Raw genomic sequence first — 17,906 nt, 5'->3', positions numbered from 1 at the left:
AAAAGGCCCCAAATCTTGGGGAGTCAGGGAGGGGAGCTGGCGGCTGCCTCGTAAAGGAGGAGAGATTGGGCGTCAGAGGAGGTGCCTGTGCAGCCCGCCGCCGCTGCCCAGGACCCCGCAGACTTCATCTCCCAGCTGTGGTCCCGGGCTGGAAGGCAGCGGGGAGGTCAAGCCGTCCAAGCATCAACATTGACTTCAGGGCTGATCTAAAAGGCGCCTGGTGTTTGTTGAAGCAGAAGAAAGAGAAAGCAGTGGGGAGAGGAGGGGAGGGGGAGGGAGCCCCCATCAGCCCTTCTCCCTCTCTCCCTCTCTGTCTCCCTCTCTCCCTCCTTCCCTCCCTCCCTCTACCTCCCTGCTTCTCACTCTCACTCTCCCTCCATCTCTCCCTCTGCCTCTCTCCCTCTCCCTCTTTCCCTCTCCCTCTCTCCCTGTCCCCCTTTCCCTGTCCCTGTTTCCCTGTTCTGCTCTTCCGATACCTCATTCCCTCTCCCTCTCTCCCTCTCTCCCTCTCTCCCTCTCCTGCTCCCTCTCCCTCTCCCTCCACCTCCTTCCCTCTCCGGAGAGGGTGCCTGCTTCCTTCTCTGTCTCCCTCTCTGGAGAGGGAAGGAGGTGGAGGGAGAGGGATAGAGGGAGGGAGGGAAAGACAAAGGCGTCTCTCCCTCCCTCCCTCCCTCCCTCTCTCCCTCCCTCTCTCCATCTCCCTCACTCCCTCCCAGAGATGGAGAGACAGAGGAAGAGGCAGAGACAAGGGAGAGGGAGAGGGAGAGAGAGGGGGGAGGGAGGGAGAGAGAGAGAGGTGTCTTCCTCCCTCCCTTTCCCTCTCTCCCTCCCTCTCTCCCTCTCCTGCTCCCTCTCCCTCTCTGGAGAGGGAAGGAGGTGGAGGGAGAGAGAGCAGGAGAGGGAGGGGGGAGAGGGAGAGAGAGGGAGAGAGGGATAGAGGGAGGGAAGGAAAGACAAAGTCGTCTCTCCCTCCCTCCCTCTATCCCTCTCTCCCTCCCTTTATCCCTCTCTCGCTCCCTCTCTCCCACTCCCTCGCTCCCTCTCCTCCCTCTCCCTCTCCCTCCGTCTCTCCATCTCCCTCACTCCCTCCCAGAGACGGAGGAAGAGGCAGAGACAAGGGAGAGGGAGAGGGAGAGAGAGGGGGGAGGGAGGGAGGGAGAGAGAGGTGTCTTCCTCTCTCCCTTTCCCTCTCTCCCTCCCTCTCTCCCTCTCCTGCTCCCTCTCCCTCTCTGGAGAGGGAAGGAGGTGGAGGGAGAGAGAGCAGGAGAGGGAGGGGGGAGAGGGAGAGAGAGGGAGAGAGGGAGGGAAGGAAAGACAAAGACGTCTCTCCCTCCCTCCCTCTATCCCTCTCTCCCTCCCTTTATCCCTCTCTCGCTCCCTCTCTCCCACTCCCTCGCTCCCTCTCCTCCCTCTCCCTCTCCCTCCGTCTCTCCATCTCCCTCACTCCCTCCCAGAGACGGAGGAAGAGGCAGAGACAAGGGAGAGGGAGAGGGAGAAGGAGAGAGAGGGGGGAGACAGGGAGAGAGAGAGAGGTCTCTTCCTCCCTCCCTTTCCCTCTCTCCTTCTTCTCTCCCTCTCTCCCTCTCCCTCTCTCCCCCCTCCCTCTGCTCCTCTCCCTCATCTCTGCCTCTCCCTCCATCTCTCCCTGTCTGAGAGGGAATGAGGGAGCGGGAGAGACGGAGGGAGAGGGAGAGACGGAGGGAGCGGGAGAGACAGAGGGAGGGAGAGGGAGAAGGAGGGAGGGAGAGGGAGAGAGGAAGGGAAAGGGCGAGGGAGAGGGAGGGAGGGCGAGACATCTCTCCCTCTCCCTCTCCCTCTCCCTCCCTTCCTCTCCCTCTCCTAGAGGGAGGGAGGGAGAGGGAGAGACAGAGGGAGAGGAGAGGGAGGGAGCGAAGGAGAGGGGGAGTCGGAGAAGGAGGTAGGGAGAGGGAGAAGGAGAGAGGGTGCCTGCTTCCCTCTCTGTCTCCCTCCCTCCCTCTCCGTGTCCCTCTCTCCCCCCTCTCCCTCTCCCTCTGTCTCTCCCTCTCTGGGAGGGAGAGAGGGAGAGGGAGCAGGAGGGAAAATGATGGAGGGATGGAGAGGGAGAGAGGGTGAGGGAGAGAAGGAGAGGAGGAGGAGAGAGGCAGAGGGAGGGAGGAAGAGACCTCTCCCTCCCTCCCTCTGCCTCCCTCCTTCTCCTCCCTCTTCTCCCTCTCTCTCCAACTCTCCCTCTCCCTCCGTCTCTCCATCTCCCTCACTCCCTCCCAGAGAGGGAGAGACAGAGGTAGAGGCAGAGCGGAACACGGAAACAAGGACAGGGAAACAGGCACAGGGAGAGAGGCAGGGACAGAGGGAGAGGAGAGGGAAGAGGGAGGGGAAAGAGGGAGAGGAAAGAGAGAGAGGGAGGGAGAGAGGGAGAGACAGATGGAGAGAGAGGGAGGGAGAGAGAGAGAGGGAGAGGGAAAGAGGTAGAGGGAGAGCAGAACAGGGAAAGAGGGACAGGGAGGGAGAGAGGGAGGAGAGGAAGCAGGGAGAAAAGAGAGAAAGAACACACCATCTACATTTCTGTCAGATGACACCGGGGATCCTTACACAACCAGGAGAAAATAACACAGGGAGGCTCTTTCTCAGCTGGAACTGGCACTGCAGAGGGGGCCAAACACCACCAGGCTGGCCACACATGTCCAGCCGCCGCTCCAGCCCCGTCAGCCGTGAGTCCGGTCACCAGGGCTCTGAGTGTCTGCTCCAGGGAGCTGGGGTTCACCCTCTCACCGGGGAGGCCGGGCCAAGACCGCGGGGCCCCGGGCTGGACACATAGGGGGAAAAGCATCCCCACAGGACAGCTTGTGCGAGCAGATTCAGCTGCCAGATTCTAGAGGCCCGGGACCACCCTGTGGCCCGTGAAAAACAGGAGGCCACGAGGGTCTTGCATCGTGATTCCTGTCCGTTGGACTGTAAAGTTTATGTAGGGAATCTTGCAAACAGTGGTAACAAGGCTGAATTGGAACGAGATTTAGGCTATTACGGACCACTCTGAAGTGTGTGGGTTGCTAAAAGCCCTCCCGGCTTCGCTCTTGTTGAATGTGAAGATCCCCGAGATGCAGCCGATGCTGTCCGAGAACTAGATGGGAGAACACTATGTGGCTGCCGAGTAAGAGTGGACCTGTCGAATGGGGAAAAGAGAAGTCGAAATCGTGACCGCCTCCTTCTTGGGGTCGTCGCCCTCGAGATGATTATCGGAGGAGGAGTCCTCCACCTCCCACACATCTCCAAGATGGAGAGCCTTCTCCGTCAGCCAGAGCAGGTCCCTTTCTAGATATAGGAGAAGAGAGAGATGACTGTCCCAGGAGAGAAATCACAAGCCGTCCCGATCTTTCTCTAGGTCTCCTAGCCGATCTAGGTCAAATGAAAGGAAATAGAAGACCACTTTGCAAGAGGAGTGGTGTACAGGCAATAACTTCATTTGACAGGAGTATGTACAGAAAATTCAAGTTTGGTTTGAGACTTCTGAAGCTTGGTGCACTTTTTAAATGTTTTAGTTGTTCACATTTGTTTGTCTCTTGGGACAGTGACCCATAAAGGTGTCATTCTCTATGGTTTGAAATGGGTCACATGAGGCATGTGATATGAAGAATTGTTACCTTCCAATGTTCCCTTAAGCAAAATTGAATTTGCTTTGAATTTTTGGTCTTGCCTAGACTGATAATAAAACTTTAACTCCTGCCCACCTAAAGTGTGATGTTTACTATTATGGAAACAACACTGGCAAACGTGTAAAAGACTTTCTGTAGCTGGGATATGGTATGCAGCTGTAGTTAAGCAAGCAGTCTTTAAAAGGTGCTGTGAACACAAGCCAGCAGGTAAAAATGAAAGCCGCACCCTTACCCTAGATTAGAGGTTTAAAAATTCCACTAGTCTTCACACGGGACAAGAGGTTGTCCAGGGAGTTGAGAATCTAAGAAGTTTCAAGGAAGTTAGTTTACCTTTGAGTTAGGTCATAAGTCCCCTCTGTGATTGCTGTACATGAATACATAGCTCTTTGTAATATTTTTTGGAAATCTGAGATGATCAAGATACCAATGTCCTGCCGGATTAAGAGTATTGTAGAGCTGAACTTTGAGTTACTGTGCAATTTTTTTTTTCATGCTGTCATTTGTAATATGTTTTGTGAGAATCCTTGGGATTAAAGTTTTGGTTGCAAAAGAAAAGAAGAAAAGAAAAGAATCCGCCTGCCAGTGCAGGGGACACAGGTTCAAGCCCTGGTCCGGGAAGATCCCAGGTGCCGCAGATCAACTAAGCCCGTGGGCCACAACTACTGAGCCTGCGCTCTAGATCCTGGGAGCCAGAACTACTGAGCCCCCACGCACAACTACAGAAGCCCGCACGCAACGAAGACCCAACGCAGCAAAAAAAAAAAAAAAAAAAGACGCTACTGGCCAGGTGATCAAGGGTAAAATCATTTGTCATAAGTCCCGTTGATGGTGTGTATCCTTGATGTGACCTGAGGAGAATGGCATTTTTATCTCTGTCTGGATCTTCCGCCCCAAACCCCATAACTCCAGACCAACCATAAGAAAATATCAGAAAACAAACAGACAAACAAATTGAGGGACAAAATACCTGACCAGTCCTCCTCAAAACTTTCAAGGTATCAAAACCCAGGGACATCTGAGAAATGTCACAGCCCAGAGGAGACTGGGACAGAAAAAGGATGTTAGGGGAAAACTAGGGAAATGCTAATGAAGTGTGGACTTTAGTTAATAACAATGTATCCATCTTGGTTCCTTAGTTGGATAAACATGTCATACTAACGTACTAACGTGTTGGAGATAGGGTTACTGGGTCAGGGTCCACGGCACTCTACACTCTGTACAGATCTTTGCCACTTTTTTGTAACTCTAAGCTATTCTAAAATTAAGCGAGTACTGAACAGAGATAAGAATGTTATTTCCCTGATTTGAACATGCCTGAGTTTCTTTTCATGGTCACATTTTTGCTATCTGGATGTGTCTTGGAATCAGTAGCAAAGGAGAGTTGCCAGCCCCTGGAAAGATGTGGGTGGTTTGCAGGTGGCTTGCTCTGGAGCTGAAGACCACGGTGGGAAGTCTGCAGCCTCGGGCTGCACTTAGAACCATGGGAGGGGATGGGCCAGCTCAGTTAGGGATGGAACCTATAAGTAAAACTTTTTTCTTTTCCATTATGGCTTATCACAGGATGTTGAATATAGTTCCCTGTGCTAGACAGTAGGATGTTGTAGTTTATCCATCCTATATTTAATAGTTTGCATCTGCTAACCCCAAACTCCCAATCCAACCCTCCCTCACTCTTTCTCCCCCTTGGCAACCACAAGTCTGTTCTCTATGTCTGTGAGTCTGTTTTTGTTTCGTAGACGAGTTCATTTGTGTCGTATTTTAGATTTCACATATAAGTGAGATCATATGATATGTGTCTTTCTCTTCTGACTTACTTCACTTAGTATGGTAATCTCTAGGTCCATCCACATTGCTGCAAATAGCATTATTTCATTCTTTTTATGGCTGGATAATATCCCATTGTATATATGTACCACATCTTCTTTATCCATTCATCCATCAGTGGACATTTAGGTAGCTTCCATGTCTTGGCTATTGTAAATAGTGCTGCAATGAACATTGGGGTGCATGTATCTTGTCTTTCTTTTTTTTTTCTTTCTTCCTTTCTTCCTCCCTTTCTTTCCTCCTTTCTTTCTTTCTTCCTTTCTTCCTTTATTTCTTTCTTCCTTTCTTTCTTCCTTGCTTCCTTCCCTTCTTTCTTTCTTTCTCTCTCTCCCTCTCTCTCTTTCTTTCTCTCTTTCTTTCTTTTTCTTTCTTTTTTTTTTTGTCACACAGCATGTGAGATCTTAGTTCCCTGACCAGAGATGGAACCCATGCCCCCCGCACTGGAAGCACGGAGTCTTAACCACTGGACCACCCAGGAGATCCCAGGGGTGTGTGTATAGTTTTGAATTAGAGTTTTCTCCAGATCTATGCCCAGGAGTGGAATTGCGGGACCCTATGGCAGCTGTATCTGTTGCTGCACGTCTCACATCAACCACCTGCACTCCAATCCTTGCTCTCAACGTCATCTTTGGGGAACCCAACCTGCGACAGGGACCTTGACAAGAAGAAATGGCTCAGGGAAAAGCTACCTGCACAGGGAGGAGATAGAGGCCATCGCCCCTGGGGTGCGGCGCGGAGAGTGGGCACAGAGATTTGTCATTTCACCCCCGATGCTCATCTCAGCCCTCCTGGCTGCCCCACTCTAGGTCACCTCGGGATACAGAGGTGACCCGGTTAGAGTCCCTGCCTGTGCAGGAATCTGGGGGCACCAGCGGGTCTGAATAATATTAGTGCAGGGTCTCCCCTGCGGCACTGGGGTTATTCGGGGCGGGTCATCCTCTGCTGAGGGCCCCTCCTGGGCACTGTGTGGGGTTTAGCAGCAGCCCTGGCCACACCCCTTTGATTCCAGGGGCCCCTCCCCCCCAGTTGTGACAACCACAGATTTTCCCCACACATCACGGAAGAACTGGGTGAGGCGGGGGCAGGATGGCCCTGGGCGAGGACAGCTGTGTTGAAGCAACCAGCCTGGCCCAGGGCAAGGTCTGCCCCAATCCCGTCAGCGCCTGCATTTAGACCTGCCCCTTTCCTCTCCCACCTCCTCTGCCCTGCAGTGGTCTCCGAGACATCATCGCCATGTGATAAATCACACCTTCTCAGTCGACTGTTTGCTGCCCTCGCTAGAACGTGAGCTCTTTGAGGACAGGGATGCTGTTATGTCCCCAGCACCTAGAAGAGTGTCTGCTGTGTAGTAGATGCTTCATAAATACTTGCTGAATAAAGGAGTTGAATAAAGGGATGAGTGGATGGATGAATGAAGGTTACAATGGAAGGAGGGGGGAGATTCCCTTTCTGGCTCTCGGGGGTTGGGAGATCAAGTGAAAGATCCGTCCTAAATAGGCTGATCAGCCTTCTGGGGTTCCCCGGGACTGAGGGTTTCCCCAGAGTTCCAGCGCTCAAACCTGAGCGGTCCTGGGCAAACTGGGGGCGGGTGTTGGTCACCCTATCTAAACACAGTAACAATTCCAGCTGCAATAGCAATGGCCAATGACCTCTATGGTCTTATTGACCATGCACAGTTCTTTACCTGGCAGGGAAGGGTGGGCCGGGATGGGAATTCTGGTGATCCAGGGCGGGTGAGGGCACACCCCGGGCTTGTGTAGGGGAGTCCAGGAAGGTTCTGGAGGAAGTGACAGTGACACAGGGGGGAGGGAGGAGTCTAAGGAAGAACATCCCACATGACAACGTGTGCCAATGGCCCTGGGCCCAAGGTCACACCTGACCAGGGCTTGCCTTTTTTTTTTTTTTTTTTCTAATTTACTTTTTCCCACATGGATATGCAATTGTCCTAATGCCATTTATTGAAAACTCCTTAATTTCCCCACTTTCTGTCATATCAAGTTCTCATAGATCTGTTTCTGGACCTTTATTCTATACCATAGAGCTATACGTCCCGTCCTTGCACCACTAGGGCTGTTTCATCACTATAACTTTATTTTTTATTCATTTATTTTTCTTGGCCATGCCGTGTGGCATGTGGGATCTTATTTCCCTGACCAGGGATCGAACCCGCGCCCCCTGCCAGTGGAAGCTCGGAGTCTTAATCACTGGACCTCCAGGGAAGTCCCCAGGGTTTGCTTTGACATCCATCGAATGGTGGCAGGTGGGCACGGGAAGCAGCTGTCTGTGAGCCATCCTGTGTAGAAATGCAGGCTGGAGGGGAGGACAGATGGAGCGGGAGGGGAAGAAGCGGAGGAGGGAGGGAGGGCGGGCGAGAGACAGACAGAGCATGAAAGCTGAAAAGAGCTCCTAGTGCCGGGAGCCTTGGAGCCAGAGCCTGGGAGCCAGGGTGACTGGCTCTCCTCCCTGGTGTGTGTGTGTGTGTTGCGGGGGGTGGCTCTGGGCTTCTCAGGCTGGGAATGGGGTGCACAGAGCAGGGACGGAGCAGGGACCCTTCTCTCTGGGACCTCGTGGGCCATCCTCAGCTCACAAAGCTGAGCCACTCCTGGCCCTACGAGTGGGGGGGCTTATCTTCCCTGTCCCCTGGATCACACCCCCTCACACACAACTTCCCCGTGTGTGTTCCCAGCAACCAAGAGAATCTGTTTTTAAAAGATTTGGGGGAGGGGGGTAAACATACAAACAAGAGCAGAATGGATACTTTTTCAGAATGTGAATGGCTCTGTGTAAGCCCACCCCCAGGGTAACCACAGTCCTGACCTCTAACACCCTTGACGAGTCAGCCTTGGTCTGGGCTTGCGGACCCACGGAAGCTTCCTCATCCCCTCCTTCAGATCCCGTCTCTCCCTTGGCGTCTTTGTGAGAAGCACCCGGGGAAGTGGGACTGCTAGGCTGTACTGCTGCTAGAACTCCACCTGGGCTCCACCAGGCTCCAGCCCCCCACCCTGTGCACCTCTCTGACCCTGAGGCACCTCAACTGGTAGCAGCCGCATCACCTTCCCTCCTGGGACTTGTGACACTTAAGGGAGACACCGCAAGGACAAGCCTTTGGCTCCCTGGCTGGCAAAGAGCAGGTGCTCAATTGTCATAAGTGTCCGTATCAGTGAGGGTTCTCCAGACAAACAGAAGCCATAGGGTGTGTGTGTGTATATACACACACACGTACATATGTACACGCGTACAAAAATATACAGCAGTGTATCTATGCAGTATGCATACACACATATACACATATAGTATATACAATACACACCTACCTGTATACACACATATAAAAGGCATAGTTTGTATATCTACAGTATGTATACACACATATGCACATAACATATACAATACCCACATACATAGACACTATACATACACACATATAAAATGCATCGTTTGTATGTATACAGTATGCACACATACGTATAACATATGCAATATACACACCTAGGTACATATATGTCATACATATAGACACACATACAAAGATATTTAGGTGTGTATATAGACAGTATACATACATACACATATAATACATGCAATACGTACACGTACATACATATAGACACACATATACACCTACATATAAAAGCATATAGCATAAAAATATATATGTACTGTATATATAAATTCATCGTATGTACACGTACATATATCATATATATCAGATATATACATATATACAATGTATACACACACATACACACCTATATGTAAATATGCGCATGTACATACACATATAAATACATACGCAAGTGTGTATATAACAGTATATACATATATACATGTAACACCTAGAAACATATACACATACAGGTATACAACATATATACACACCTATATATAAATACACACTGTATACATACATACAGTGTACATAAACTGTATATCTACACACACCCATATATCAATATATGGGTGTGTGTATATACACAGCATGTTCACATTTATAAAATGTATACTATATATATGCACATACATACATGTATACAATATATACACACAAATATATAGGCTTGTATGTATACTGTATATAGTACTTACACATATACTACAAACGCACGCACATATAAACATATGTGTATACATATATATAATATGTATGCACACATATAGAAATTAATAGGCTTGTATATATTCAGTATTTTTACATATATAGTTTTGTTTTAAGGAGTTGACTCATGTGACCGTGAGGCAGGCAAGTCAGGGCAGGACTCTGGGCTGGAGACACAGGGAAGAGCTGATGTCCCAAGGCCATTGGAGGAACAGTTCCCTCTTTCTTCGGAACCTCATTTTTCTCTCCAGTCCTTCAGCTGATGGACGAGGCCCACCCACGCCACGGCATTGACAATCTCCTTTACCCAAGGTGGACCAATTTCAGTGTTCATCTCTTCTGAAAAATACCTTCCTGGCCACATCTGGAATAATGTTTGTGGTTGCCGGGGCCCCACGCAGTGCGCACATGAGATTAACCATCCCCGTGGCGATGATGACACTTTATTTTCTCCCTTGACCATTGTCACTACTATTCCAATTAAAATGGCAGCGCCATGAGGGCAGGGCATTTCCTTTTTTGCCAGTACTGAGCGTCCAGGGTCTGGTGCCTAGCATAGGCTAAATACAGGGCATTTTTGTGAACAGAAGCCGGGATTCCGGCTGTCATATTTAATGAGGAATTATAGTCTTATTATTGGGTGGGGTGTGTGTGTGTGTGTGTGTGTGTGAGTGTGTCACGGTACGTCAAGGGCGGGAGTCGAACCCGCCACCCCAAGCCCCGAGGGGTTCTCCCCGGGTCCCGACTTCGGGCCGGTGCGGGTGGCCGGGGGCAGCCGAAGACGTGCGTGCGTGCGTGCGTGCGTGCGTAGGTGGAGCGGGCGAGTCCACGGGGTGGGCGGCGCGCGCGCGCCGCGAGTGAGTGGTTCAGCCCGGCCCCGGCTCATTGTGCTCGCCTCACGCCGGCCCGAGTTGGCGGCAGCGCTGGAGGTCCCGGGCCTGTGACCACAAAGAGGGAGCCGGGGACCAGACGGGAGCGTGGCGGCGGCGGCGGCGGCGGCGGCGGCGGTGGCTGAGGTCCAGGCCAGGCCCCCTCCCCTCAGCCTCCCGCCCGCCCGCCCCCGCCTGCCCCGCCCCCGCCGGCGGGCGTCCCGCCCCTCCCCCCAACCGGCAGACTAGCCTGGTGCGGGGGCCGCGCGCGAAGACATGGGGGAGAAGTTGGAGCCCAGGCTGGAGTCGTCCGTGGGGGCCGAGCCCGCCGTCTACCCGTGGCCGCTGCCGGTCTACGTGAGTGCCACCCGTCCCCTCTTCCCGGACCCCCGCCCCTCTTCCCCCAGGGCGCGCGCTGAGCCCACCGAGAAACGGAGCGACTCGAGTCGCCAGACCCTCTTTGGAGCCCCCCTTCCCGCCCCGCCGTGGTTCTCCGCGGCCGTGTCCAGCCCCCGCGCGCAGGGTGGGCAGAGGGGAGCCGGGGCCGGCCGGGGGCGCAGACTCGGCCGCGGGGACCCCGCGCTTCCGAGGGGCGCCCGAGGCGGGCTGCCGTTGGCTCTGTAGGGCTGGGGACCCCGGTCCCCCCGGGCCTGGACTGCCGGCGGGCTTGCCCTTCCGTACTTCATGATCTGACATGTAGGGTTTCTTTTTCCTGGTAGTTTATTCTTAGCGCTGTCAACGTGCTTAGCTTTTTTATTTTTGAGGACACCCTTTCCTTCCTCTCTCCAGTTTTTTGTGTTTTTGTTTTGTGGTGTTTTAGTTAGGCATTTTGTCCCTCTGATCTTGAGTGGGTGGGCTGGCTGGACCCTTGGAGAGGAGGCGTTGTCTCCCCTAATTTGAGTGGGTGGGCTGGCAGGGCCCTTGGAACGGAGGCATTGTGTCCTGTAATTTTAGTGGGTGGGCTGGCTGGACCCTTGGAGAGGAGGCATCCTGTCCCCTGATCTTGAGTGGCCTTTGGCAAATGACACGCCGAACGGAAATTTACACAGGCGTCCGGTGATTCCAGAAATGCAGGGTGTCCGGGCAGGTGGGCGCCCGGCCTCTCGTCCCCCGTGGCGGCGTGGTGCGCGTGTTGTTGTCTCAGGGTTTACGCTTGGGCCCTGCAGCCCACCTTCGGGAGGGAAAGCGCAGCGGGCGCCTTGGGCCGGCGCCTTTGGGGCGCCCTTTCGTGCGCTCGGCTTGCGGGGGACCGGCCTGCAGGGGAGCCGGCGGGGAAGCCCGCGCGACCCGCCGCCCCTCGCGCGGGCTCCGTGTGTCTCAGTTTGTGGAAACTGTGTCGCGGCCGGGTGCGGGTCGGGACGCTGGGACCGCCTGGGAGCCGTTGTTGACTCCGGTCCCCGGTTCTCCGCAGTTCTCCGAGGTCGGAGGGTTTCCAGCCCGCCACTGCGCGCTGGCGCCTTCTATTTTTTGCTCTTCCTGTGGCCAGAGGCGCGGCTGAGTTGTGCACCCATCCCTCACTCTCCGTGTCCCTCTTCCTTTATTGTCTGGTTACTCGCTGGTTACTTTCCTCCCTCCCATTTTATCATTATCTGTGAGTTTTATTAACATGACGTTTACTCCCTCTTTTAAATTAATAATGAAGGAAACTGTGAAATGGTACTTTTATCTTTAATGGCTGATGCTGTAAAAGTGACAATTGCAATGCAAGCATCTTTCCCTCACTTGACTCCTGTCATGCATCTCAGTAGTGTCTCTGTGACAGGACTTGAAATGATAGCACCCACATCTCTTGCAGCTCATTCACACTGAAGGGATATAATCCTCGGTTTGCTATCACAGCCACTTGCCCAGCTCAGACTGTGATGTCACAAACCAAAGATGATTCTCCCTCAGCAGGAAGAAGCCGGAGAGATGAATCTCCCCCATGATGGACCATCAGCCTTATTCAAATTTGGTCACTTCATGAAGAAAAATTAACCATAATAAAGATCAAAGATACCGGCTAGTTGAAATACCCTGTTGAATTAAGCTTGAAAAACTTTTCCATGATACTGGAATGAAGGAAGTTCTTTCAAAATTCTAAGGAAAAATTTGAGAGTTATAATAATGCAGATATCAGTAAATATTTATGGAATTAAAAATATTATGTAGTGCTGGTCCCTTTAAATGTTAACACTTAAAAATAACTTCTAGGTATGTTTCTTATTTTCTATGCAAAATTATGTGGCTTGCTATTTCAGACAAAGATGACATATCAATCTGAAAAGAGTCGGCAAAGACACAAAATGGATGTACTTTCTCTTGACCTATACACCTACTTTTATGTTCTCATGGTTTAAATAAAAAGTACAGCTTTTGGGTTATTTAAGAAGAGCAGAAGCTAAAAATACAGTACTAAATATCATTGCAAGGATTTGGTAGCCAAAACATTTGCTCCATTTCTAGGAAAGAATCCATTAAGACAAAATTATATTACTTTTATAATATAATACTTTTTATATCATGTGCGCTTGAAAAACATTCTAAGTTACAGAAACAATTAGACAGTCATTGAGTACTCCCCAAGATGTTCAAAATCTCTTTAGTTGTTAAATCTATCAACACACAACACAAAAACTCTCATAAATAAACCACATCTTCAGGTATCCAACCAAATCTTCTAGCATAAAATTCCTTATCCGTTTGTACCCATGAGATGCTAAAGTTGAAGCAGTTTTCAACTTGAATCATTGATAAATGATGTGTTAAAAATTAGCTAATGTTTTTATTCTTTACTTTTTCACTTAAAATGAAGAAGAAACTGTAGATTGGGCTAATTTGGAATAAATTGCTATAGAGTTGTTTTTGGAAAGCTGTTATTTAAATCTCAATAATCATTATTCAGAATGGGTTATTATAGAGGAATAGCTTGATTTAGATAGGAAAGAGAAATGAAGGTTCACTGGGACTGATGCTAACCAGGGCTAAAGGGGAGGTGGGTTTGCTCATCCATTGTCTTTAGAAGATAAATCATAGAAGCAACGTCCCTAACCTGGTGGGACCTGGGTCTCTTTGTACATTACAATGAGTAAATAAAATCCAGAAGACTTGAGGAATGTCATTTTATACCCCCTTCAGTTCTATCTATTGGAAGCAAATTGTTTGAGTATAATATTGTTAATCTCTTCTTTTTGCCTAAGTTAAACAATTCTTTGAGTTGAAATAGTTTTGTAACTTAAAAAATATATGCCTATTTTCAAAGCATGTCAGGTTACAAAATATAATGAGGAAAAAGATGAATTCTTAAGGGTTCAGGTCCATGTCAGTACAGTTAAAAAATACTTTTAGTGAGGGCTGGTGTACAAAGTATTTTGAAATTTTTAAATAAACATTTTTCTCTGCAACAAATTGATACACTACAGTATTACTGCTTGTATTTGAATTGCTGCTTTCCTTTACTGGAAAATGACGGGTGAATTTCTGTAATGAATTCCGACTTATGACATTTAAGGTTATTTATAGACTGTCTTGAAGAGAGTGATGGGATCATGTAATTTACTCTATTAATTAAAAGTTGAAAGAAGGAAAGAATTCAGTGAAATGGAAGAATTTCAAATTTGACTTATCAGGCAAGTACTGAATAATTACTTTAGATAGATTTCCCTATATTATCGGAAGATAATCTCCTATATCATCTCTTACCACCATCAGAAAACCACCCCCCAAAAGGGGGACCTCATTCATATTGAAAATAACTTCTTAACGTGCAGGCATTACAGTAGGGCATTCTAGACACTGGGGGAGGGAAAAACCATTGTATTTTTTTCTAACATTCATGTTCAACTTATTTCCAAAGTTCTTTAAAGTGTGGCATTCTTACAGGTGGACAATGTTGCTGAACAAGCGTTTGTTTCTTCCCTTTTCTTCCCCCAGGCTCAAAGATTTGGAAAGAGATAGTTAACAGAAAAGGTAAGGTAATCTCCACCTTAACAAAATATATGATCAAATGTGACCATTTGACAGATACTATGTGGTTCATAAAAACAAAATTAAGTGGAATTGGCTCTCTTTTCCCTAAAGTTGAGGATGACGTGGATGTTTCTGTCTAATGTGCTGTACTAATAGGCTATTATGGGTTAGCTTTTGGTAACTCATCGAGTTTCCCAGTCTGGGTTCCGTACCATCAAGTCTGGATTATAACTTGTCCTGGTCACACTGTTTTTCCAAATCAGTTTTGTTCTAGTACTCTATTATGTGTCTGTTTCACCTCTAATCTTTCCATTTGTCACCACTCTGGAGATGGTGTGTGATATGATCTTAACGGAAACATCAGGAACATGTCTTGTGAATATTTAGTTTTCTTTTTGGCCGACTCAGCATTGCCTGCCATTCAGTCATTGTTATGTGACCAGGCAGTGTAACTATTTGTGTATTAGTCCATTGGTTCCTACCTTGGGAATGTGGAGACTTGTAAACCTCTGTCCTTCCCTTAGGAATGCATGAAGGAGAAACGGAATCTCTTGCGTGAATTTCTGCAGACAGAAATAAAGAATCAGTTGTGTGACTTGAAAACCAAACTACATAGAGAAGAATTATCAGAGGTAAGTCGTCAGCATCCCGGCGGCTAGAAAACGTTTCCTCCCATGTAACTTGTCTGTGACCAGGGAGGCAGAATAATCCCACCTCTCCCTGTTCCCTGATAGTTATGAAGGAAGCGCCTGTGTTTCCTTATTCTCTCATGGCCCCTTGTTTACAGTCACTGCTACTTAAATGATCCTTTCCTGCTGTAGGAGGGCTACCTGGCTCAAGGCAGATCCCTTTTAAATAAAGATTTGTCCTTGGAGAACAGAGCTCATGCTTTCAGTTGGGAAGTGAACGGCTGTCTAGAAAACGGGAGCCAGACAAGTGGTGAGGAGCGCAGAGTGGAAATAGCAGAGAAAAACAAGTCCCCCAAACCTGTTTCCAAACTTTGCATGCCCAGGAGAAGCAAGTCCGATGGAGAAACAAACTGTAAGAGCGCTTGACTCGTTTGACCTCGTTGGAATCTGGTACCACCTAAGGGGAGGACAGACTTGGCGCCATAGGGTCTGTCTGTTCCCCCCACACACAACCCCTCCACCGGCAGTACTTGTTTTTTGTGTATCCTTTTTTTTGGTGGGGGGATGGCTGTGTTGCTCGGCTTGTACCATCTTAGTTCTCCAACCAGGGATCGAACCCCGGCCCTTGGCAGTGAGAGTGCCGAGTCTTAACCACTGGACCGCCGTGGAATTCCCTCTTGTGTATACGTCTAACTAGCTTAGATATATACTTTAAATTTTTGTCTTCAGCCAAGTTATAGAGCATTAGATCCCCAAATGCGGTTGAATTTATGAGGTATAAGATAACAGGAGCTGCTGATATCTATGACTTGTAAGTTACATGCCTGTTTAAGCTAAACATTTATTCTTAGACTCCTTCCCCACTTGTAGTCAGAGTAACTCTTCTGGAATTTTTTAAAAAAGAGCATGGGACTTGAGCTCAGGTCAGGTGCTTGGCCACTTCATCTTTTGACGAAATAAACGGAGGCTCTGTTTCCTTGTGCGTCTCAGGGTTGGGCCCCTCATACAAGAGCTTGTGTTGAAATGGCCCAGCAGACTGGCAGGTGCTAATTTGATGAGTTTATCAAGATGGTGGTTGCTGAGAATAAGAAGAGAAGGTTACTTAATCCTCAGAACCTGGTCTCTGCACCAGCTTGGTAATGCTGAAGAACTGTACCTTGGCTGTGAACTCTTTATTCATAGTGGCTTTTTTGTTTCTTTTTCTTTAAGCAGCTGAAGTCTCATCTAGCCCCAGGATTAGAAGGCAAACTGCCAGGCAGACCACCATCACATCTCATTTCACAAGGAGGTCAGTATATAATGAATGGACAGCCCCCATTTTAGGGGCCAACGGTTTTTGGTAAAACACATATAAATTAGTAGGATGTAACTTAGTAATTCTGACTTCCACATTGCTTCGGTTTTCCTTTTGATATTCTGTTATTAGACATTCGTGAACAGCATTTCTGAAGATCTCATCCATTTTTACTCTTCACATAGGCAACTTCAAATGTACATGCACAGAATTACCAAGGATAGTAAAATGAACCCCTGTGTACCTATCACCCAGTGTCAACAGTTAACATCTCCTGGCTGTTGTTTCATCTATACCCCCACATGCTCCAAGTGAAAATTGTTCCAAATGGATTACAGCTCCATACCCACCCATCTCCTCCCAGTTGGATTACTTTGAAACAAATCGGACAGGTCATCTTATCCACACATACTGTATTTCTAGATGACAAGGTCTCTTTCTCTGACAAGTTTTTTATTCATATTTTGCCATAATTGCTAACATCTAGCAAACAGTCTTTTGAAGAAGACAAAACAGGCCTTATAAAGTGTAACAGTTCCTTACTAACAAATATATAGCAGTGTTCATTCTTCCCCTTGTGTAACAGAGTTTGGTTGATTTGCTCCTTAAGCCTTTCGAGTGATAGATTCCTTATCTTCTTGCCATTGATTTAAAGAAAATAGGTCTTTTTTTCTAATAGCGTCTAGGTCTGGCTGACTGCATCGTTTTGGTGGTTAATGTGTTCCCTTGCCTCCAGTTTTCTGTAAACTGGTAGTTAGGTCTAGAGTCTTGATCAGATTCCAGCTTTATTTTGTGAGACTTCATTGACAGCATGGGGCTGTCCATCAGAGGCATGTAATGTCTCTTCGGTGATTGTAGCAGCCATTGATCAAAGTCTAGATCCATTATTTCTTAAGGTTTGCAAAATGGTGGTATTCTAAACCTGTCATCCAAAGAAACATTAAGCTCGAAGCTTCTTTTAATGTCCTGGCAAAAAGGGCTTCTCAGAGGGAAGAGGGGAGCATGCCCTGAATCTTTCCAAAGAGAGGGTACTCTTGGTAGGGAGGAATATGAGTTGTTTCGTGCCCACTGGAGGTCTAGGGTCTGGTGAGCTAACAGTTGGCTTTACTGTGTGTGTGTGTGTGACAGGCCTGCCAAACGGAAACCTGAGGAAGACCCTGAAAAAGCAAAATCGGATGATTCTGTCGATGAAGAAGAAAAAGACCAGGTAGGGCTCGCATTTAAGTTTCTTAACTCTGCCTTTTTTTGGTACACTTGCTGGTAATTGTGAATTTATACTTGGTCTGTCTATGGACCGTAAGTGACTGAGAGGGTGTTAGAACACACCCCTGGACCCAGGGCAGTACGAAGTGTATTATGGTTAGCCCCGAGGACTCAGCAGGCCCGTAACTTTGGTCTGTTCTCTCCTGTCTACCTTCCTACGTCTCCAGCTGTCAAGATTTGACAGTCGAACCAGCAGATGTGATGTGTTCAAAGCATTTGCTTCTGATGTCAGATAAGCTCCTTTCCCACATCGAATTTCTCTATAAAAGCAGAATTGTCGTGTTATTATGTGTATTGTAACAATGCTGCTTAGACTTTTTAGGTTAGAAAACTGGTGGCTTGCCAGAGACC

Source organism: Eschrichtius robustus, chromosome 1 (assembly GCF_028021215.1).
Source record: "Eschrichtius robustus isolate mEscRob2 chromosome 1, mEscRob2.pri, whole genome shotgun sequence".
Lineage (NCBI taxonomy): Eukaryota > Metazoa > Chordata > Mammalia > Artiodactyla > Eschrichtiidae > Eschrichtius > Eschrichtius robustus.
Note: the sequence above shows the minus strand (reverse complement) of the source record.